This window comes from Sceloporus occidentalis, unplaced genomic scaffold (assembly GCF_023333645.1).
Source record: "Sceloporus occidentalis isolate IW3139 unplaced genomic scaffold, rSceOcc1.0.p SCAF_5, whole genome shotgun sequence".
Taxonomy (NCBI): Eukaryota; Metazoa; Chordata; class Lepidosauria; order Squamata; family Phrynosomatidae; genus Sceloporus; species Sceloporus occidentalis.
Window position 1 is genome coordinate 179153110 of NW_028316985.1, and position 14234 is coordinate 179167343.

The following is a 14234-nucleotide window of genomic DNA, read 5'->3' on the forward strand; positions in this document are numbered from 1 at the left end:
TCCTGCATGGCAGGAGGTTGGACTGGATGGCCCTTGTGGTCTCTTCCAACTCTATGATTCTAAACAAATATATTCAGATGGTACCAAATTGGGGAAAGGAGTCTTTTTTAAAAGCAAACAGATATTTTTTAAAACTTATAATCTGGTTTTCTGGGTGGGAGCTAAGGCAGTTCACAACATAAGCCAGATAGTAAGTCTAATTTATTCAAGAGCCAAGAGTGATTTGCACTTTCATTTCTTCTTTGTGACATCTACAAAAGTGCTTGGACCACAGTTGCCATCCTTTTTTGTCATTGGCTTTGTTGGCTGAGGCTGATGGGAGGAAGGTTGGAAAAGTTACTCTTTTGGAATATTCCAAAAAGGTAACATCCTGGGGCCTGTCTACATTTCCCAGAATACTTTGGGCTTCCCCCCGAGTATTATGGCCCTGAATTCCCACCATATCCCCTGCCCTTATTTGCTGTGGGATTTCAGCGAATGACAATCAACTGTCTTCCCATGTGGTCCCTGTGAGCTGACGGCACAAGTTGCTCTGAGTTCAAAACAAGATGCTCAACCTTGAAATAACTTGACAGGGATGCTTGCACTGACCCTGTGGGAAAGCAGCTACGGGACAAGGGGCGGAAGCCCCAAATCGGGTCTGGGCATTGCAAAAACAGCCCGCAGTAAGCCTTGCAGGAATCTGAGGTTTATAAGTAATGTAGACAAGGCAACAGACTCTGGTCAGTGATCATATTCACAGACACTCAAGGCATGTACTGCAAGGTACAGGAATGGAAAATTTGAAGACACCCCCCCCCCCCCAATGACCTCCAGCCTCCAACTTTGAATGCCTGAAGACTCACAAGGCTTCTGAAATAGGAGCCCTGATGGCCTAGTGGTTAAATGCCAATACTGCAGCCAGTATTGCAGCCACAAGGTTGTGAGTTCAATCTCAGGGCTTCTGGGTCGACTCAGCCTTGCATGCTTCTGTAGGTCACTAAAATGAGTACCCAGATTGTTGGGGACAATTGGCTTACAAGTTGTAAACTACTTAGAGACTACTGAGTTCTGTATGAAGCAGTATAGAAATGTAAATGCTATTGCTGTTCTGAAGTGGAGGAAACACTTCGGATAGTCAAATCTGCTGAATTTCCCTCTAGTTTTCCTTATAGCTAGGCAATTAAAAGATTGTGATGCTTATCTTCTCTTCCATTGTGCCTTCTCTATTTGTATTATTACAGCCGCACATATACAATTTTGGCTTCAAGCTAACTGGTTCAAGGCCATAAAACACAGCATGCTAGAATTCTATAACTAGATCTCTCCAGCTTTAACCCCTCCCTCCAAATATAGCCATGGGATGATAATGATGAAGATGATGATGATCAGCAATCATCCACAGATTTTTTTCAAGCATTCATGGTTTGAAAATATTTTTAAAATGTGTACATTCCAAAAAGCAAACCTTCATGATGCCATTTTATATAAGGGGCACTAGTTTACTATGCCATTGCATTTAATGGGACTTGAGCATCCATGGAATTTGGTATCTACAGGAGGTCCTGGAGCCAAATGCCAGTGGATACCAAGTGCCCACTGTATCATGATGATGATGATGATGATGACGACGACATGGGCACTGAGTGACATGGGGGGGGGGAGGGGAAATTCTGAAGGTTTTATTTAGAGCATTAAAAAAAAGAAGTAGGACAGTTTCATTTTAAGATAAGTCAGGCTCAGTTAGAATAAGTGAAAAGAAATGAATGGTTTAAGGCACTCTGGAAGGAAATAAGATTGCAGTGTTACCCAAATTGCAAGGGTCCCAGGAGGGCACCCACAATTAATATTCAAATAGGAGAATTTTAGTAGCTCAAATGAAAGCAGCTGAGAGGGCTCAGACAAATCAAACCAGTGTATACCAGTTCCGAGAAAGAGAACACCTGAGTGCAAGGTCCGAAACAGTTTTATTTCTGAATCAAAGGAAATCACCATCCACCCAATGATACTCTCTCATGCATACATTTAGGAACTAACTAATGGAAAGATGGTAGCAGACAGCTACCTAAGGGATTGCAGGGGGCAATACTGTACTGATTCCAGAAGCCGAGCTCCAGTTGGGGGGACTGGAGATGGAATTGGCTCAGCAAGCTGCTTGAGGACTGCAGCATGGCCAGCAATGCTGAAGAGTCAAGCAACATACAGTCAGTGAGTCTGTCTGACCTCTAGTGAGACCAAATTGAAAGTGAAATTGGGAACATAACATTATGGAGGAACATAATGATTCCAATTGGCAAGGGGGCCAGGCAAGGCTGCATTTTATCATCCCATTAACTTGTACTTTGAACATCTCATATGCAAATCTGGATTAGACTCTGAGGAAGGAGATGTGAAAATTGCAGGAAGGAACACAGACAATTTAAAATATGCAGATGACACCAGACTGGTAGGAGAAAATAGCAGACTTGGGACAACTAATGAAGAAAACAAAAATGACCCCAGATGATTTACATAACTTTCAAGTAGACAACTGAGATAGTCAAAGATTTTATATATCTTTTCTCAGTCATTATTTAAAATAGAGACTACAGTCAAGAAACCAGAGGTAGACTAGGACTTGGAAGGACAGTTATGAAGGAACTAAATAAGATTGTCAAGTGTAAAGAAATATAATTGAATACCAAAGTCATGATTGTCCATGCCGTTGTATTTCCCATTTCTATGTACAGCTGTGAAAGCTGGACAGTGAAGAAAGCTGATATGAAGAGAATAAACTCATTTGTGATCTGGCGCTGGAGAGACTTCTGTGCATACACTGGACTTCCAGAACGACAAATAAATGGGTCCTAGAGAAAATCAAACCTGAACTCTCCCTAGGAACCAAGATGACTAAACTGAGACTGTCCTACTTTGGACATATCATGAGAAGAGACAATAATGCTTAGAAAGGTAGAAGGCAGTAGGAAAGAGGAAGACCGGATTAGGGGTGGAAAGATTCTCTCAGTTGATTCACACACACCTGAGTTTTCAAGACATGAGCCGATGACAGGGTGGCTTGGAGGTCTCTCATTCTAAGTGTCGCCATAAGTTGAAGTCATCTTGAAATCAGTTAATAACAACAACATAAATCACCTCTGAGTATTCCTTGCATAAGAAAACCCTGTGACATTCATGAGGTCACCAGCCATAAGTTGACAGGTGCCTTGAAGGCATATACACACCATTGTGCAACAGGGAATGCACAGGGGGTGTTCTTGCAATCCAAGTTAACAAAGTGGTGATGGAAGACACTGGAGTTTATCGCACTGCGTTCTGAGACCGTTCTCATCACGTGATGAGAACGGAACGCATTTGAGTATACCGCACAGTATGTGTTCCAATCGGGTTCTCAGAATGCTTAAATGCGTTCCAAATGTGTTCCAGGAGGGTACAGATATGAATGTGTTCCCAGAGAGCTGGAACGGGATGAGAACGTTCCAACAGAGGTGTGTGCGGTATTCTTATCTGTTCTCAAATCCGTTCTCGCATTCCTCCGTCTCCTGATTGGCTGAAAGAATGACAGGCAGGGAGGGAGGCAGGCAGGCGAGCGACTGCAGTGAGGGAAGGTGTGTGTGTGTGAGGGGGGAAAGAAGGAGGAAGGGAAGGGAGGAAAGTTGGGACAAGTGAGAGAAGAGGAAAGAAGGGAAAGAGAGAGAAAGAGAGAGGGAAACAGGGGGGCCAGAGCAGAGATCAAGAGGGAGAGGGTCTGGCTGCTTCTGCGGGGGGCCTCTAGTGTCATGTCCAGCGGGGCTCCTGTGCTGGCAGCCTGCAGGAGGCAAGGATGGCAGGGATGCCCAGGACCTTCTCCTCCTTCCCTCCAGGAAGGAACCCACAAAAGCTCCTCTGTTTGGAGCAACACACAAAAGCAAGCAAACAACTCCCAGAATTCCATAGCAAAGAGCCAGACAAGAATTAAAGCGGGGAGGGAAGCTCACAGGCCCCACCTGGAATATTGTGTCCAGTTCTGGGCACCACAATTCAAAAAGGAGCGTGTCCAAAGGAGGGCGACTAAAATGGTGAAAGGTCTGGAAACCATGCCCTACAAGGAACGACTTAGGGAGCTGGGGATGTTTAGCCTGGAGAAGAGAAGATTAAGAGGTGATATGATAGCCCTGTTTAAATATTTGAAGGGATGTCACATTGATGAGGGAGCAAGCTTGTTTTCTGCTGCTCCAGAGACTAGGACCCGGAGCAATGGATGCAAGCTCCAGGAAAAGAGATCCCACTTCAATATTAGGAGGAACTTCCTGAGAGTAAGGGCTGTTTGACAGTGGAACACACTCTTTCCTCAGAGTGTAGTGGAGTCTCCTTCCTTGGAGGTCTTTAAGCAGAGGCTGGATGGCCATCTGTTGGGGATGCTTTGATTGTGATTTCCTGCATGGCAGAATGGGGTTGGACTGGATGGCCCTTGTGGTCTCTTCCAACTCTATGTTTCTATGATTCTATGAAGGCACACATTACATGCGCACACACACAGGAGGCAAAAGGCTGACAAGCAGCCAAAATGGGGAATTGGGATGACAGCAGAGGACTCTTCTTTTCTAACCGGTTTAAAGAGCTGCTATGGCTGCCGGGGCTCTGCCCTTGGCCCAGTCCCCTCCCTGGCAACTTGCTTTTCTTCGGCTTGAAGAGACCTGCATGGAGCTCCTCCTTCTTCCCAGCCTTGCCAAGGAGGTTTGGGATGTAACTGGCAAGGCTCATCTCTCCTCATTTCTCTTTTTCCCTGCCTTCCTCCCGATCCCTCCTTCTTCCCTCCCTTCCCTCCCTCCTCCTTTCCCCCCTCTCTCTCTCACACACCCCCCTTCCCTCACTGCAGTCGCTCGCCTGCTTGCTTTCCTGCCTCCCTGCCTGTCATTCTTTCAGCCAATCAGGAGACGGAGGCGGCCTTGGTGGAATATGTTCTCGGAACGGTTTCAGGAATCGCTGTGCGGTAAAATGCAGTTCTGATCACGGTCTGATCACGTTCTAGTTTACTAATGCAGTAATATCTGTTCCAGGAAAGTTCTCATCACGTGATGATAGGAACGTTCTCAGAACGCAGTGCGATAATCTCCACTAAGAAATAGTTGTGCACCACCCAGGAATATACAACTGCATGACTACAGTGTTGTTGTTTAGTCCCAACTAGAGGAGACCCACTAAATCAATTGTTAAATAGTGAGTCAACATGTAGTTACATCCAGTTGATTCGGTGGCTCATTTCTAGTCAAACTAACAATAGGATTTAGGCCCACTTTACACTTGCAGACCTCCTCTTACACAACTATGACTTGAGTATGTCTACTGCACAACAATCAAAGAAGGATAACTGCATATACTGTATAAGGGAACTTACACATAAGACAACAGCTAGAATAGATCCTAGTCAGTGTGTTCAGAAGTACTTTGTGTCACCCATTTTTCATTTAACAATCCTGTTGATCCTTACTCTTTTCAGTTTAGCCCATCTCTAAATGTCTGGCCGCAGGTGTAGGAGGCCATAAATTAAAACATGATCTTGTTGATATATTTTATTAATAATATCAAACTCAAATGGAGTTATATTGTTAATATTGCCAGTAGGATTTGGCAGACATGGTTTATTTTCAGCTGCTTGAGCAATTTGATTTGCCAGACAAATGATGTTGTCACTTTCTTGGATTCCTTTCAAAATGAGTAAGATTATTGTGAAAGCTCTTTAGTACAGGATCACCGGAAGAGAAACAGAAGAAAGGGAAGGGGAGGGAAGAAGACTGTAGGAGGCAGAGACTGCCCACACACAAATTCCAGAAACTGCACATGTTTTCTAGTGTCTTTATTTCCCTCTCTGGGCTGGAAACAAAAAGGAAATGAAGCCACTGGAGAATTTGTTCCTACATGTGGCCCTTCAGCCTAAGAAGAAATAAAATGCTCTGTTCCAAGTGTGCCATCCCTCCCTTATTTATTTATCATGTGAATGGAAATGTCACTTGATATAGACAGAGAGATACCACATTAGGAATGCCTGCCCAGAAGCAGTATCACACTGGTACATTTTGAAGTAGAATCATAGAATCGTACAGTTGGAAGAGACCACTAGGGCCATCCAGTCCAACCCCCTGCCATGCAGGAAATCCAAATCAAAGCATCCCTGACAGATGGCCATCCAGCCTCTGTTTAAAGACCTCCAAGGAAGGAGACTCTATCACCCTCCGAGGGAGTGCATTCCACTGTCGAACAGCCCTTACTGTCAGGAAGTTCCTCCTAATGTTCAGGTGGAATCTCTTTTCCTGTAGCTTGCATCCATTGTTCCGGGTCCTGTTCTCTGGAGCAGCAGAAAACAAGCTTGCTCCCTCCTCAATATGACATCCTTTCAAATATTTAAACAGGGTTATCATATCACCTCTTAACCTTCTTTTCTCCAGGCTAAACATCCCCAGCTCCCTAAGTCGTTCCTCATAGGGCATGGTTTCCAGACCCTTCACCATTTTTGTCGCCCTCCTTTGGACACGCTCCAGTTTCTCAATGTCCTTTCTGAATTGTGGCGCCCAGAACTGGACACAATATTCTAGGTGGGGCCTGACCAAAGCAGAATACAGTGGCACTATTACTTCTCTTGATCTAGACACTATACTTCTATTGATGCAGCCTAAAATAGCATTGGCCTTTTTAGCTGCCGCATCACACTGTTCACTCATGTTCAACTTGTGGTCTACTTGGACTCCTAGATCCCTTTCACACATAGTTTCATTCAGCCAGGTGTCACCCATCCTATATCTGTGCATTTTATTTTTCCGCCCTAAGTGCAATACCTTACATTTCTCTGTGTTGAATTTCATTTTGTTAGCTTTGGCCCAGCTTTCTAGTCTATTCAGGTCATTTTGAATCTTGATCCTGTCCTCTGGGGTATTAGCTATTCCCCCTAATTTGGTGTCATCTGCAAATTTGATAAGTATGCTCCCAATTCTGTCATCCAGGTCATTGATAAAGACGTTGAATAGCACTGGGCCCAGGACAGAGCCCTGTGGGACCCCACTGGTCACTTCTCTCCAGGATGAAAAGGAGCCATTGTTGAGCACCCTTTGGGTTCGGCCGGTCAACCAATTACAGATCCATTTAACAGTTCCTTTGTCTAGCCCACATTTTACAAGCTTGTTTGCAAGAATGTCATGGGAAACCTTGTCAAAGGCCTTACTGAAATCAAGATATACTATATCCACAGCATTCCCTTCATCTACCAAGCTGGTAATTTTATCAAAGAAAGAGATTAGATTTGTCTGGCATGACTTGTTTCTCTGAAACCCATGTTGACTTTTTGTGATTATGGCATTGCCTTCTAGATGTTCACAGACTCTCTGTTTAATGATCTGCTCCAGAATCTTTCCTAGAACTGATGTCAGACTAACTGGACGATAATTGTTGGGATCCTCTTTTTTCCCCTTTTTGAAGATGGGGACAACGTTTGCCCTTCGCCAGTCTGCTGGGATCTCTCCTGTTCTCCAGGAGTTTTCAAATATGATTGCCAATGGCTCCGATATTACTTTTGCCAGTTCTTTTAATACCCTTGGATGGAGTTCATCTGGTCCCGGGGACTTAAATTCATTTAGATTAACAAGGTGTTCCTCTACTATCTCTTTACTTATTCTGTGCTGAAATTCACCTATTCTGTCCTCTGCTCCATTATCCTCAGGTTGAGCACCCTTTGCCTTTTCTGAGAAGACTGAGGCAAAGAAGGTGTTGAGTAATTCTGCCTTTTCTCTATCTCCTGTTAGCATTTTGCCATCTTCTCCACGCAGTGGCCCTACCGTTTCCTTCTTCTTCCTTTTGCTGCGGACATATCCAAAAAAGCCCTTTTTATTGTTCTTAACCTCTCTAGCAAGCCTGAGTTCATTCTGCGCTTTAGCTTTTCTGACTTTACCCCTACACATGCCTGCTATTTCTTTGAATTCCTTTTTTGTGATTTCCCCCTTTTTCCATTTCTTATACATGTTCCGTTTCAAACTTAGCTCGGTTGAAAGTTCCTTAGTCATCCATCCTGGTTTCTTGAGACACCTCCCATTTTTCTTTCTCACTGGAACTGTTTGAAATTGTGCCTTCAGTATCTCCCTTTTGAGAAAGTCCCATCCGTCCTGAACTCCTTTATCTTTTAGTATTTCTGACCATGGAATCGCCCTCAATACTTCTCTAAGTTTACTGAAATCCGCCCTCCTAAAGTCTAGGATGCGTGTCTGACTCTGCCTGGCTTCTCCTTTCCACTGTATTACAAACTCCAGGAGAACATGGTCACTTCCACCTAATGATCCCCACCACTTGCACCCCATTAACCAAGTCATCCTTGTTGGTTAGGATCAGATCTAAAATAGCTGACCCCCTTTTTGCCTCTTCCACCTTTTGAACCATGAAATTGTCTTCCAGGCAAGTGAGGAATTTGCTAGACCTTGAGGATTTTGCTGAGTTTGACTTCCAGCAAATATCAGGATAGTTAAAGTCGCCCATCACTACTACATCTCTCTTTTCTGACTGTGTGGTCATCTGTTCTAGAAAGATATCATCCAATTCCTCAGTCTGACTTGGGGGTCTGTAGTAGACTCCCACTGTAACACCCTTGTTGTTTCCCTCCCCTTTGATTCTTATCCAGATGCTCCCCACCTGGCTTCCATGATTGATGTCCAGGATCTCTTCACTGGTGTAAATATCTCTGACATATAGTGCTATTCCTCCTCCTTTCTTGTTTGGCCTATTTCTCTTAAAAAGGTTATACCCCTCTATTTCCACATTCCAATCATGAGACTCATCCCACCAGGTTTCAGTGATTTCTATTATATCATATTTGCTTTGTTGTACTAGGAGTTCGAGTTCATCTTGCTTATTTCCCATGCTCTGTGCATTAGTGTAGAGACATCGCAGACCATGGTTCCCTTTTACTTGCTGCCTGTGCAAGTTTTTTTGCCTCCCACTGTTGGGTCCTTGCACTGTTTGCCTTGTTTCCTCTATGTCAGTTTGACTATTTTCGCCATCCCTTTCACCTTCCTTAATATTGTCTCCCTTCCCCTCGGAACTCAGTTTAAAGCTCTCCTGATCAAGTTCTTGAGACTGTTGGCAAAAACATTTCTTCCAACTGGCGTGAGACCCAACCCGTCTGTTGCAAGAAGTCCCTCCTCATGGAACCGCAGCCCATGATCGAAGAATCCAAATCCTTCTCGGCGGCACCATCTGCGAAGCCAGTTGTTCACATCTGCTATTTTCCTCTCCCTTCCTGGACCATGCCCTTCAACTGGCAGAAGAGACGAGATGACAACCTGTACATCCATTCCTTTCAGCTTCCTACCAAGCGCCTCGTAATCCCTTTTGATGTTCTGAATGCTGTGTCTTGCAGTATCATTAGTTCCCACGTGGACCAAAAGGAAGGGGTATTGGTCAGTAGGCTTGACCAGTCTTGTCAGCCTCTCTGTCACATCACGGATCTTTGCACCTGGAAGACAACACACCTCTCAAGACATCTTGTCAGGCCTACAAATCACTGCTTCTGTACCCCTCAGCAAGGAGTCCCCCACTACGACCACACGCCTCCTCCGAGGCTTAGCAGCGACTGTTCCCTCGGGTGGGACTCTCAGGCTCCCCTGCTCTGTCCTTGAAGTCTGTCCATGCTGCTCTTCTTCATCCTCCTTGATAAGGGAAAGAGCTTCGAATCGATTCTCTAGCTGCAAGCTCCCCGAACAATTCCTTCTGGGCTTACTTCTCTTTGTGACATTCCTCCAGCTGTCTGCCTCCTCTGTTTGGCAAGTGACCTCTTCCACCCTAGCATCTTCCTCTGCGTGGTACTCATCCAAGATGGTTAGTTCTATTGTGTCCAGGAAATCCTCTTGTTCCCTAATATGCTGAAGTGTAGCTACTCTGGACTCCAGCTGCTGCACTTTCTCCTCCAAGAGTGCTACCAACTTGCACTTGGTGCATGTGAAGTTCTCCACTTCTGTAGGCAAGAAGAGAAACATCCCACAAGAGTTGCAGGTGACTGCGGCAGATCCCTCGTTGTCCATACTGCAAAGTCTTTAGTAGTAAATATAACAGTCAATCTACTGGGAATACTTCTTTAAAGGTAAGTACTGGCTGCTATCTTACACTTAAAGGGAAGGTTCTGTTTCAATATGTGATTCTAACCTGATGCCACTTGAGCAGAGTTGTTGAGTTAAAGAAAATGGAAGGCGGTATATAAAGCTAGTCTGCTAGCTCCGCCCCCTTGTGACTCACAGATGTGACTCACAGAAGCTCCTCCCCTTCAGCAACGAGCACACAGTCTCGAGCACACGGTCTCAAAATGGCTGCCAAGCAGCTCCTCTCCTTCTCCTCTCTCTGGCCGGACTGTTCTGGAAGGCTCTGGAAGGTGGTATATAAAGCTAGTCTGCTAGCTCCGCCCCCTTTTGACTCACAGATGTGACTCACAGAAGCTCCTCCCCTTCAGCAACGAGCACACGGTCTCAAGCACACGGTCTCAAAATGGCTGCCAAACAGCTCCTCTCCTTCTTCTCTCTCTGGCCGGACTGTTCTGGAAGGCTCTGGAAGGTGGTATATAAAGCTAGTCTGCTAGCTCCGCCCCCTTGTGACTCACAGATGTGACTCACAGAAGCTCCTCCCCTTCAGCAACGAGCACACGGTCTCAAGCACACGGTCTCAAAATGGCTGCCAAGCAGCTCCTCTCCTTCTCTTCTCTCTGGCCGGACTGTTCTGGAAGGCTCTGGAAGGCGGTATATAAAGCTAGTCTGCTAGCTCCGCCCCCTTGTGACTCACAGATGTGACTCACAGAAGCTCCTCCCCTTCAGCAACGAGCACACGGTCTCAAGCACACGGTCTCAAAATGGCTGCCAAGCAGCTCTTCTCCTTCTCCTCTCTCTGGCCGGACTGTTCTGGAAGGGTCTGGAAGGTGGTATATAAAGCTAGTCTGCTAGCTCCGCCCCCTTTTGACTCACAGATGTGACTCACAGAAGCTCCGCCCCTTCAGCAACGAGCACACGGTCTCAAGCACACGGTCTCAAAATGGCTGCCAAGCAGCTCCTCTCCTTCTCCTCTCTCTGGCTGGACTGAAGTGCAAGCATTCATTCTGTAAACATTACTTTGTTGGACTACAGACTCCCAGCCATTACTAGGTATATTCTGATACTTATGTACTTACTTGCTAGGACAGGGGTGGGAATCATGTGGCCTTCCAGATGTTGTAGGATTGCAACTCCCAACAGCCCTAGCAAGGGTCTAATAATGGAGATGATTGCTGGATGTTGCAGCCCAACAACACTTGAAGGGCCACACATTCCCCACTCCTGTGATAGGCAGGAGTTTGCAGTTTCTGTTTTAGGACTAAGGGTGCATCTACACTGTAGAAATGATGCAGTTTGATGGTATTTGAGTGCTGTAGCTCCAGCCAATGGAATCCTGGGATTTGTGGTTTTACAAGGTTTTTAGCCTTCTCTGCCAAAGAGTACTGCTGCCTCACAGAACTACACATCCCAGGATTCTGTAGGATGGAGCCATGGCAGTTAAAGTGGTGTCAAACTGCATTATTTCTACAGTATAAATGCGCCCTTTGTCTTACCTCATCACTGACATATCTGGTCAGATCTTAGGACTTTTCTGTTTCTTTCCCACTTCCATTCCTTTTTAAAAATATTTTATTTTATTTTATTTTTGGTATCACCTAACCTGATGAAGAGTTCTGTGTCATTTTGGTCAGGCTCTAATAAAGGAAAAGCCCAACTGTGGATTTTATTTTGTTGGTGGTGTGGTTATCTCTTTTTAAAAAGAAAGCACAATTTTATACATTAAGCTTTCTCAGAGTCAATTTATTCATCAATTTTGTCATTGGAATGAACTCTCTTTACAAAATAGCTCTGTAAAGCCACAATCTGAATTAAAAGGGCAACTCATCTCCTGATGTACTTTCTACGTTCAGGTTCTGGAGGTCCAGGGGACAGTTTATGGACCCCAGAATCCTCTTTGGGCCATATAAGTCCCAGAAAAATTCAGAACATAGGACTATCAACACTTCTAATAATCAGAAGAATTTGTGATGAATGATTGTCTTAAGATCTCTCACCTGATGAGTGGCTATACATTTTACTCCTTCTCCCATTTCCCTTGATTATTGTCAGACCAGATTGCCTCACCTAAACAATCAGACACCTTTGTCCAAGCAATTAAGTATCTTTGCCAGAGGCTAGTTTTAGCTCTTAAAAACCCCTGGAAAATCCCCCTCGGTGGGCTAGTCAAAATTTCAGGGGGATACTATGTCACTGTAATTTCTAGACTAGCTCCAGTCTGGTCATTCATTCAACGCTCTCAGAATGACTGTGTCTCACCCCATTTCATTCAGTTGGTTTCCGGAAGAAAGCCTCTTCTTTGGTGAGTATCTCCGTTAGTGATGCCTCAATCTGTGCCAAGCTAACCCTTGATTTCTCAAGCCTTGAATGAATGTGTGTGTGTTTGTATTGGTGTGTGATTTTCCCCTTTTAATAAACATAAGATTTTAGTTGAAGAAGCCTGTCTATGCTTCAATTCTTAAATTCACTGGTTTGTCGGTATACAAATGGGAAACAATTTTGCTAGGCTCTTCTAGTCGGCCCCTTCTTGATTTGAGTTAATTAAAAATTCCCCTAATTAGAGTTTGGCCTACAAAGGTTTAACTGAAACCTGCTTTGATGTAACTGAAGCACCATTCTGCCATTTTGATTTTCACCTGGCTTTCAAATACACTGGATATACCTTCCCAGCTTTTAAAAAAACCCACTGCTCCTATCCTGCTCTTTTAGAGTGCAGTATTGTTGCGTTTTCATTTTTGAACATTTGCTTTGATCCATTAATGAAAATGTGGTGGAACCCTGGTGAAAATGAGGGGAAATAAATCAGGTTGATTCCATACAAGTAATCTGGATCTCAAGTTTGAATAGGATAGAGGTGGGGGAACTTATCTCACCATGATAAATGGCTTCCTAGTGAAAATAGCCTTTTCTAAGCTTCATTTCTGTATCATGGGAGAAGAGATATGTACCATATCAGGTTCAGAATGCAGCTGCTTTGAGTGATATGCTTCCAATTGCCAACAACACCCTTCCCCCAAGACAATGAGGAAAACTCTTTTAGGAAAACTAGCATCATGTGCTGTTTCATCTTCTTTGGCTCCAATTTCACTGCAGAAACCTCTGTCAAAACCATGGGAAATGGTTTTACTTCCCATTCCTGAGGACGCACATGCTTCCCCATCTGGCTTTTTAGAAGAGGTGATGGTGCATATCCTAATAGAGTTGTGTGAGAGGCAATGACCCTTGTGGTTAATCAGTAACTTCAATATTTGCTGGCCTCAACACCAATAAGGAACTTCCAGCAGGGGACTTTCCCAATAGTAGTTGTAGTGTTCTGCTAAACAGTGGTGTTATTAGAAATCAAGGCCTAGGGTCTTTCCCAATGATGTGATTTTAACAGTTTTAAATAAGTTACTTTAAAACATGCCTTACACTTTCATTTGCCCTATCCTCCTGATTCATGATGAACACAGAAAGCTATTAGGTATACTGCTATGTCACCCTGAGCACAATCCTGTCTGATTTTGGAAACTAAATAGAGTTGACTCTTAGTTGGACTTGGATGGGAGACCCACAGAGATCTCCAGGTAGGGTTCAGAAAGAATCATACCTGAAACTCTGTAAGCCTTTGTTGCCAGTCAGTGTCAACAACACTGGGCTGAATGGACCAATGGTCTGAGTATAAGGCAGCTTCTTATGTTCTTAGGATCAGTACCAGAAACTAGGAATGACAACTTTAGAAAGTTGTCCAAACACTGAGTCAATACCACAAGCAAGACTAGAAGGTAGTATGAAAATCTAACACAATGGGATGAGATGGGACATCGTTGGCGTCATCATGTCCTACCTTTCTCTAATTCAAGACACAAGGCAGAAGTTAAGACAAATACAGCAAAATCTCCCCAACATACAAAAGTTAAAATTTTAATTCAATGACATTAAAACCAGATAGAAACATTACCATTAAAAAAGAAAACAGACAGTACATCATGTTATGGAAGGCCTTTTCCTAGGTTCCCACTAGACATACCTGTGAAGGTGGAAGGATATATGTACCAAAATGCAATGCACCACAGCAAGAGCCAAGTGCACTTTGTACTCAGTAGTAAATCCCAAATGTAAAGTAAGTATTGTACTGGGTTTTGTTGTTGTGTCTTCACAACAAGCCTTCGAGTCATTTCTGATACAGTA